Raw genomic sequence first — 11191 nt, 5'->3', positions numbered from 1 at the left:
TACACCCATTTCGCGTTCCATAATTTTTCGTTTGTTAAAGAATGCTTAGAGTTTTAATTTAATTACGGCGGTACTAAGTGCATTCTTGAAGAAATATTTAAATCCGTTGTAATTCCACGAGTTCTCAGACAAAATTTTAACTAAGTGAAAGAAAATAAAAAAGAAAGGAAAGAAAGACTGGAAAAAAAAAGAAAGGAAAAAAAAAAAGGCTATTTTTTTAATTAACTAAATTGAAACATTTGCACTCGCTAAAGAACTTCAGTTTTTATCGCTAATAAGTAAATAATTCGCCAAAGAACTTCAGTTTTTATGTTTGGCAATCATATAATAAAAGGCAAAGAATAAAGTTCCATATAATGTGTATATAATTTCCCTGTAACCACTCAGCCTAATCTAAATTTTATCGGAAATGTTTTTTATAAGCCAAGTTCACAGTAAAAATACATTAGTTTTGATAGTAAATTAAGATTAGTATTTAAAGCTTATTTCAATGTAAGTATGTCCATTATGGAAGTCAAGTTATTGCTTGCACGCACAGATGAATGCTTAACTGAAAAGGTAAAAGAATATTTGAAAAAAAAAAAAGTTTTAAAAATGAGACATAATTAAAATAATATGTTTGCATAATTTTTTTTAAAAAATAAACGATTTTACAATATTATTATAGGTTATCTTTCCCTAAACTTTGTTACAGGCCAATTTCGATGTGTGTACTATAGATTGAAATAATAATAATAGTAAAAAACACTGAATGTATTTTTTAAAAGAATTGAGGAATTAAAAGAACATGTTTAATTTGGTGTTGTTTCAGTTATCGAAAAAATCAGCTCTGTGATAAGACATTCCGAATTATAACAATAAGTTGATTAGTGTAACAAAATGAGTAATTTGAGTTGCAGTATATAGTATTTCTTACAGATATCTTGATATTTTTGCACGATAGCAAGATTATTTTTTGAATATTTATAATTCATGTTCCTCGAGTCCTCTGCAGTTATGCTAATATTGTTTTAAACAAAATATTGATGCTTTTAAAGACTGCCTATTTGATTAAAATTTATTCCAAGCTTCTAATGCCGTGTATTATGTATTTAAGCTGCAGAATTCTATTCTAGCATCTTCTGCATCAAAAATAAAATAAATACTTACATAAACACTACTTGTTATTATTACCACTAATATATTTCTCTCTTATTTTCTTATTTTTTCACTTATTGAACTTTTTTGTTAACAGGGTACCAGTCGCCAAATGGGTGCTAAAGCGCGGAATGCAAAAGCCTGTTTATATGGCATCATGAATAGCTGTAGGGTTTTAATATGTGCAATATCAAGGCTGTTTGCTATGCCAAATCTTTGTAATTCAATAATTTTTTAAACTAAAAGAGATCGCTGTATACATGTGGGGAATACGAAATCTCTGATTTTTTTTAAAGCGAAAACAACTGCTATATAGTTCTCCTCATGTACACAGCGATCTGTTTTCGCTTGAAAAAACAGATTTGCACAAATTCGGCGTTGCGCCAACTTCGACATTGCGCTTACATTGTATACATTACATTATATGATATATTACTGTTATCACAAATTCATTTTTTTCATGAAGCTTTACGTATGGTATGCGATGCCGCCATCTAAGTTAGATTTCGCCCCAAAGTTTATATTTGATGTTAAGTGGTGCTCCGTTGGGAGAGAAATTCCTTTGGTCTCATTAGTTACCAGGAATGGCTATTAATTTTATTGAAAACAAAATCATAAACTGTTTCTTTATGGATTTGTTATTAGTTTACATTTCAGTAACTTTAATTCGTAGAATTTGGAATTTATATTCAGTTCCCAATTCGTTTATATTTATTACATGTAAAGAGAAGCATTTATTTTTGATTTACCATAAAAAGTTACAAACTAATTGTTAAACTGCTTCTAAACAATTATCCTCTACCCGAAATATGTAATATTTAATTTTAAAAAATTCTTTTGTTAATTTTTATGCAATTTACTGTTTAGATATGAAAGATAAAGACCTTATGGCAGCACCCTTTAGAATGGGCAGGTCGCCTGGTCGCATAGATTATAAATTCAATATCTTAAGCCATGCGAAAGCGCAGCATCTCCCATAAAAGAAATTCGCCAGACCAGGTGAATGATAAATCCTTGGAACATAAAAATAACCTGATGAGAAAAATGAAGAGAGTAAACTACAGATTCGTGTTATCCAAAATCGTCACCTCCAGCCACATGTGACGAATGAACACTTGAGATGGGGCTATCGGTATAAGAGGCATTTCAAATTTAACTTTTAAATCTGAAGGGTATTCAGCTAATTGCATACAAACTTCTGGGAACAGTACGTTTTACAAATACAGATCGTAATCACGTAGTATAATGCAAGGTTGGGAACGGCAGCTTCGTAGACGTTAAAACAAGCAGTCATTTTAGAGCGAATTTGGTTAAAATATTCTTAATAAATGTTAAGAATGCGATAGTATGTACTACAATGGAATGTAACTCATCAAGGAATGTGTTGTCTTAGAGAAATAGTATGGAGAGACGATATCTGTTTACTATTTGTGAATATTAGGTTGGAGAGATATTAGGATTATTTCGAAGCAGGAGATATGAAAATTTCGTAATGCACTCGCTGGGACTCGAACCATGGACCTCTCGAATACGCTCCGAGTATGCTGATCACTACACCACGAAGGCATGCTAAAAAGGCGGGAGAAATGCCTTATATACTTTCCCTTTAAAGGGCGATTGGATATTAGAGGACATAATCGCCGAATCCTGGTGGGGGAGAATCATCATCCACCACCTTTTTTTAGTTCTGGCTCCACTGTAGAGTCATTAGGTATTTTTTGAAAGTAGGAGAGATGAAAAATGAGCAATGCCCTCGCTGGGACTCGAACCTCGGACTTCTCGAGTACCCGCTGAGTGTGCTGGCCATTACATCACGAAGGCATGCTAAGAAGGCGGGAGAAATACCTTATAAGGTCTCCTCCGTACTTTTAGCCTTCATTCTGTCTATCAGTATAAAGCCTTTTAAACCAGTCATTGCGTCGAATCTATTAACATTTACGGCATGCCTATCCTTAGAATCGCTATATGAAGTTATCGGCTTCCAAATCACAGAAAATTTGTAGATGAAAGACAACATTCAACTATTTTGCATGAACTTTATATGTTTTTCTGAAAAATGAAGAGACTCAAGAAGACATTTTAAAATCGAGTGACTCAGTATATGCGATAGACTGATAGGTTTTAAAGCTTGGTGTATGGTACAGCCTAGAAAAGTCGTGTCAAATTCTCGACCACGGGTCATATGCTGCCCTTGACTCGTTCTTTTGCTGCCCTCGGTTCACCCTATGAAAATAATAAAAGGCATATTATTATACTATATTAATAAAATTTGGAATTCCACCCAATATCGAAGCCAATTATATGTGTATAAGCATTTGGGTACTAAAAGAGACTCTTGAAACGGTTTCTTTGCAAAAATATTTTGTCAGCCCTATGTGCTAGACCATTTACAGATGGAAGTAACAAAAATTCCGTGCATATGAACTCAAAACAAAATTCAGTGAAATAGGTATCCTCAAATTTTACAAATATTTCTGGTGCAGTTCCCTGAAAGCCACAAATTTGAATCTTACGTCATTCCCATGTTCGGTTATACATATCAATGTGAACAACCTTCTCATTTATGAAAAGAAATAAGTCCCCAACACGATCCAGAGTTTGGAAACATGCATCTGACCTCTGTTCTGAAAATCACTAGTGTCTCTAGAAATCCGCAATCTGTTTGCAGGAACACAGTGTTAGGTATTAGGAAAGAAACACTAAGTATCCATCTAAAAAAACTATTCAGAAGTTCCTTATGTTTCTTTTTTAAGGAACTACGGTTAGATAAGGTTTTATGTATTCACTCACTTTTTAATATGTCATTTAAGTATGAAACGATATTTATTTTTTTCTTGCGGCCAGTACTATTCCACATTGATACTGATGAATATTTCTTCACTTGAGGTACTGACTTTGACATGCCTGACCTAGATGAATTTCACTTGAAAACTTCGAATGTCTTATCACAGCTGTGTCGAAAATTGGCCGAATATGATATTTACCTCATATACGAAATTAGAGAAGAATAAATTTCAATTATAATAAAATTAACGATTAATAAGAAAAATCAAAACTCGAAGTATCTATAGGACACAATTTTCAGATTTGCCTTAGATTAAAATATTATTGTTATTGTAACTTATCTCTATTATCTGATAGCAGCATCGAAACAAGGCTACGAATTCTGTCTTGGTGAGGAGCACGATTGTGCTTATCGTTGGCATGGCTGTTGAACTTCTTATAGCCTAAAGTATGATTTTGTCCATTTCCCGTTCCAATTTTGAAGGAGAATCTCCACCGGGGTATGGATGCAGAGTCCTTCCACTCCTCTTCCCCAATACCAAACCACTCAAGAGGATTTTCGATTCATTGTGTGTTTTTAGTGTCCCCGTGCCGCAAAGGCACAGCTCACTTATAATCCAACCCTTCTTCGAGCTCCGAAACCGAGCGCGACGAAAAGAAAGGTAGTAACCATTATGCCGATCAGAACTGCTACATTAAAATCTATAAGCATGATTCTATTTTCTAATACTAAAAAATCATTATCACCTTTTTTAGATTTTATTTTTTTCAAAATATAGTAGATTCAAAACTATGTGGTATGTTAAACTTGGGTCGTTAATAGAGGAGTCTTAAGAGAAAAGTCATAAAAAGTAAAGCAAATTATATGATTCTTCAATAAAAATTCACAGAGCCCTTGCCCGGAAGAGAACATGTGATCTTCTAATAACCTGCTCCATGTGCACCGTTACACTGTAAGTACACATGAAAAGAATAACTTAACTGCTTACAAATTCACTGTTTCAAAAATATTTTTACTTTAATTATTATCATTTTTATGAACATTTCTCACGTATTTCATTAAAAAATTGACTGCATGTTAAATTTTAAGGTGATATCAAAGATTGATATTTTTAAATTAATGAAAAATGATAGCAGATATTCTCGAAGAGAAATTATGTTTTATAAACAAATTAGAAACTCTTCATTACAATTCTATAAATTATAAACAGGTTTTTCAAAGTTACTCGGAATTTTCCCCATGTAAAATTTAGTCGTTAGCCGAATTGTTTCTAGTAGACAAACTTTTACTAAATACATTAATATCGTCTCTGCTCTAATCCGTGTGAGAATTTCTGCATGTTTTAAAATTTCATGTTAAATCAATCCTTTCTAACTTTCGCTGAATGAGATAATATATAGTCTAAAAAATGATATAGCATTTAGAATAATACCCTTAAAAAGTGTTATAAATAGCTCTGAGACTTTCTTCCAACTTCTTAACTCGTTACTAAACTAGAAAGTTTTTGTTGCTTTACATCTTTTGTAAAGATGTCACTTGTTCCGCAAATTACTGCAGTGTCATTAAGAATGTTCACTCTTTTTATTTATCCTCTGGGACCTTTTGACATTTTAAGCAATTACTAACGAGACGCTATAGTCGCTTCTGAACGTTTGGTATAAAATTGCTACAATGTGAGCAGTTGTAACAATTTTGTTGCCAGTGGGTTAGCGGGATAGAATCAACACCTCACGCGCGTGCGCATTGCGACCGGGATGGACGTGTGCGATCGATGTGATTACCATGGCGACGAAAACAGCTGTCTATCATGTCCGCGGACGCATTTTGAAGGGCGAATATTTTTACGCTCGCATTCTTCCAAATCGGTGGCAACATGTTTCTGCTCTATTTTACAAAACAGAAAAATTTCTAGGAATTTTAAAATTTGAATTTGAAAAGTGGACTCGACACTCTCTCTCTATTTTTTTTTACACGTACCGTGAATACCGCTACTCGCGATGAAATTTGTGTGAAGGATAATCGCTAGAACGCCCTCCGCGCGCGACTGCGGTACTTCGATTTTTAGTTACGTCCTTGCATCTCTCCTTTGAATTCGTACTTCCGGAAGCAAAAGTTTTTATCCGGAAGGGTCCAGCGCGAACCATATTGCGAGCTCTACGGGTCTTGCGAACCGGAAGTCACGTGAGTATGCCAGATGGGAAACTTTTCTAGTAACTTAACAGTGAAAAATGATAATTTTAGAACATTTTGATAAATATTTTAACAACAGATAAGTCATCTTATCTGCTGTTCTTATCTCGTGTAATGCCATATCAAATGCGTCGTTTCGCAAATTTATTTTAAAGATTTTTTTTCCCATCATCTCAGCATTCTTTGCATGCTTTATCTATGTAACTTGTGAACTTGTCTGAAAGTTTTAAAAGACTAACACAAAGGTTTTTTTTTTTTTTTTAACTTTTTCCGAAGGTAACTAGTCTTTGAAACTTGTTGCCAGTCACCAACATATTTTTTTAATTATTAAAAATTTTTAAAAATAAACTTTAAAATCGAATCTAATTGCATATTACAGTAAAGATTTTGCGCAGCAGAGATAAAACAACATTGAAACAGAGTAGAATACTGAATAAATACTTCCGAAGTGCTGTAATTTTCATTTATAGTATGGTTATGATATAATTATAATTAAATAATTACAAATCGGATTTTTGAAGTTTTCGCTAGAATTCAAAGAACGTACTGTCATTTTAAAAAATAGCAATTACAATATAAAACATATTTTTGTAATTTTTTTAAAAATTAGTGATATAAGGCAACGTGCTTGATCGAGGCTTATAATGAAATAAAAGGCAATTAATGTTTTGTGTAGGAATGAGTAGTTCGTACAGCTTATTGATACTCTATTTTTGGAACTCTTCGACGATTTGGTGTAGAAAAGGCAATGGTGTAGCCGGAATGTTTGCCGCCTTTCTAAGTGCGCAATAAATTATCTATAAAATGTCAAAACAACATATAGAGAAATAATAATAATAATAATAATAATAAAAAAGCTCCGTGTTTGTTCTTGAAATGAAACCTTAATTCCAAATTAATTATTATTAAAGTGTAGTTTTACTTCTTTTTCAGCTCGAAAAATCATCGATTTTGTTCTATTTCCTTACTTAAGTAAATGTTCTTAAGTAAATATCCTTCTTAAGTAAATATCGCAGTAAGATTATTCAAACGCAAACACTCATTTTTAAATTTTAAATTCTTTTTAATTGATATATATTTAGAAAAATTACTGTCATAACTAGAGACATTTACAGCAATTGCGAAGAAAATTAACAGCAAATGTTACAATATTTGGTACTGCGTTTTTATTTTTGGCTAAACAGCAAAAGTTCAGAGCGCCCATCCTTTTATCTCATTACTTCATCTTTCCGAGCAATAAAAGAAATAAAAATTGAAGTATTTTTCTCTCAGTGAGGAATTCTTTCTTAATTATATCATAGTGATCATAATTTAAGTTAATTTGTATTTTTCATTCAAGTATTTTGGCGCAGTAAGGAATACTGAAGGCTGAAGCAATGAAGGTGCAGAAGTTTCGTTGTGATTTCTTTGAATATTCTGTTCAATGTAGAAACAATATTTCCTTAATTCAATTTCGAATGACAGTTCAGCATTTCATTGTGATTCTCCACATTCGTAATGACCGAGTGGCTGAATATTAGCAATTATATATGGGAAAGAAACAGGTGGCTGCTTGAGCTTTCATGTTTTATTCTGTGTAGGGCCGCCATGAAAGCCTGTGCCGACGCGAGGGCCAAAATTTTTGGAATTTAAAGAAGCACCGAGCAGCAAAATTCTTAGAACTTAGGGTAAGCCCTCGGCAGCAGAATTTAGGGGTGGCAATGTTTATAAAATTCAAGGAGATAGCGGGCAGCAGAATTTACGACCAGCAGAGATTGCACCGGATGGCAAAACATTTAGTGCCGGCCCTCATCCTATATATAACGTAAGGATTTTAACTTTGCATTCATGCCTCGTTGACGAGAATAAGATACAGAGCCACTTTTAACATCCTTCCATTAAATAAAAATAGTGAGCTTTATAAAGTCAGTAAATCATACGATCCGTATGATTAGCCCGTATAAAATGTTTCATATGAAAAATGCGGCTGAAAGATGCAATCCGTACCCCTCCAGTTACATCACTGGTAAAAGGCCACAAAATTGATTCCCTACCGCAAACATGTGAGAAGTATATAATGGACGAAGAAAATGAGACTAAAAGGAAGGATAAAGGTTCGAAGGCCTTGCAGCCAAATATTCTAAACCAGGGTTTCTCAAACAATGCTACATACACCACTAATGGTAGTACATCACAGTACTTTATGTGGCACAATTTTTACACAAAGGATTTAAATGAGTTTAAAAAAGATAACTTATCCAATTTTTGGTTAAAAAGAAGAGATAAACATGCGTTTCATGTTGAGCATGAATAAACAAAAAATTCAGATAGACATGAGTTTTAGCATTTCCGACAAAATGCTGAAAGCTTTAATGCCCTTCAATACATTATATCTTTATGAAAATGGATTTTTACCCATGCTCTTAATTAAAAATAAATATAGGACACAGTTGCAACTTGAACCTGATTTACACTTAAAATTAAAGAACATAAAGAGAATTAAACAAGACAAGAAGAAAAGAAAAGAAAGAAAAAAAACCTCTATGTATCTAAAGATGTTACAATGAAACACGTTCATTTGTTGCATCAATGATAAATCTTAATCTCATCTATCTCTATCAATAATAAATCTTAATGTTTTCGGAAGGGAAAAAATACCGTAAATTACTAGGAAACCAGTTTTAGTTTGTGACTTTACCGAAAAACCAATAATTGAAAAAATAGATAAATTTATACTCCTTACTAGACAATGGTCCAAACCTCTCCTGGAATTCACTTATCAATAACAAATTTTAATTAGGTTTGGTTTATTTGAAATACGGCAAAGCGCTCAAGGGCCACATGCCTAAGGGAAGGGATGCATTTGTGGAGAATTTTCTAAAGACGATTGGCTCGAATACACATTATACACGGGAAAACCATGAAAACGCCCATGCAGACAGCGCATACTCCGGTACTGAAGCCCCGAACCGAAATACCAGTGTTTAGCGACTTACCCGCTCGGCCGTAGGTGGGCCAAATCTTAATTAATAATAAATCTTGGTATTTGCTGATGCGTATCATTAGCCACTATTTACTACAATATAATATATTTTTATTTTAGTGCAAAAGTTTCATTTATGTATTGTAATGTATTTTGCAGTAATTTACAAAACAGACAATCTTCTTAGTAGAACATAAATTTTATTTTTAGTTCTCGGTGATAGACAAATTTTATACAATTCTTAAGTGGCAAAATTTTAATACTACTCCTAGCTACTAAAATCTTCAGAATACTAATCCTCTTTAACAATATCTCTCGTTGCTGAGTAACGGTTTGATACAAATATGGCGTTGCCACTTCAACAATAATTATATTTATTTATTAAATAACAAGATATTACAGTATACATAAATAATCGAATAATATAAATTTTAAATATTTTATTCTTTGATTTTAAACTTAATTCTTTGGTTATAAACTTTATTCTTCGGTTGCATGTATGTACGTATATGTGGATGGATGTGTTCATGAATATGTGTTTACAACAAACATACTTACGTACATACATATATACATGCATATATATGCATCCGGTCATTTACCTCAATGTTAAATGGACCTACGCCTGTAATCTTATTTTTCCGCCGGAGCTTCGCCTTGTTGAGGCGTTTCAAATTACATTATACAAGAGATACTATGATTTTATATATAGTAATTTCATTAAAATTATTTACATATATACAAAGTTTGTAACGGTATATATATGTGAACGTATGTATGTATGTTGGCGTGCATGTACGTATGAAAGTACGTAATACATATACAAACATACATACATGTCAGCATTTTTGAATCCGAACAGAAACAGAAAACGATAATATGAACCAATAATAGAAAAGTACCAAAGCATGTTTACACAAGTTATTAAAAAGTAAGAATTTCACATTTTAAAAATTATTTTAGAAACTAAGAATTTTTACATGATTCTATTTAATATTAATTAAATCAATTATTAACTAAATCTATGCACAACACATTATTTGATATGTTTCTGCTATCAGAAAGGAATTCAGAAATACATGCATACACATGTATGTATATACGTATGTGTGAAGTATGTATGCACGTATGTTTGCATGTATGCATGTATGTATGTGATGCTGTAGTTTTTTTGGAAGATGAAACCAATCAACTGATTGATAATGGTCGAATCGAAATGATAATAGATACGGACGATGTAATAGAATTTGTGAACTTTTAGAAGAACCATAAAATCCTTGGATAAGCACAATATATCTTTATTACTTGACGACTTCGCTGCTCAAACATCATATTGGGCAGCACAGCATAATAGAGGCAATTTGCTTCCAAAAAGTTTTAAATATTCACTTAAATTTTTTTTAAACAATACAGAAAGAAGGCGAAGTGGCAAGAGATGTGGTCTATTCAAAAAGCAGCAAGCAAGAAAAAGTTATGCGTACTAACTGTGGTCATATTTATAAGCCGAGAAAATTTTTGTCCAATTCAATCCTGAGCAGCGACTGGGCTAAAGATTTCGCAGTGCAGAGAAACTGTAGGGGAAAAGTGACGTAACACGCTACAGAGTGATGAAAAATTGTGCAAATATATCATTGAAACGGGGATGTGTTTAATTAAAGTTTAAGAATTAAAAAATCTATTGCCAGTTGATTTCAATTAAGTTTAATAATTTTGTTTCATATTTTATATTTTACATGTTTATACATAGGTATATATGTAAACGCATCTAATCAATCCGATCCTGAAAGCAGAAAAATACCCATGCTTTATTTGTAACGAAAAAAAATTTTTTTTATAAACTATAAATAATAAAATTAATGCTGATAAATTAACAACTAGTGTTGTTGTTACCAATTTCACTTGTCCAATAAAGCCCACGACATTCATCGCGGCAAGGAGTCAAATTCGCCTGTCTTGGCAAAGAGCCTTGTGCACCATATGGATGACAGCCCGACTTTAGCTTAATTCGCTCCCCCCCCCCAATTTTGAGACAGAAAACCCCGGGGGAACGTTTCCGACAGTCTCTCACCCCTCTTCCCCTGCTACAAACCTCTCGTGAGATCTTTCAGCTCGCCGTA

General features: G+C 32.9%; 1 protein-coding gene across 2 annotated transcripts in view; it reads left to right on the top strand.

Moving 5' to 3' along the window:
• Window positions 1-5949: 5949 nt before the first annotated feature.
• Window positions 5950-11191, top strand: part of LOC118192742 (uncharacterized) — a 119966-nt gene continuing 114724 nt past the window's right edge. Inside the window, exon 1 of one of the 2 annotated variants that reach the window (XM_085806526.1) lies at window positions 5950-6103. The gene's annotated coding sequence lies outside the window, so the exon portion shown is untranslated. The remainder of the gene's footprint in view (window positions 6104-11191) is intronic. The other variant, XM_085806525.1, reaches the window with a different exon arrangement.

This window comes from Stegodyphus dumicola, chromosome 12, assembly GCF_044657685.1.
Source record: "Stegodyphus dumicola isolate Sdum_Otavi_A_Nest chromosome 12, ASM4465768v1".
NCBI lineage: Eukaryota > Metazoa > Arthropoda > Arachnida > Araneae > Eresidae > Stegodyphus > Stegodyphus dumicola.
Note: the sequence above shows the minus strand (reverse complement) of the source record. Positions and strands in the feature narration are given on the sequence as shown.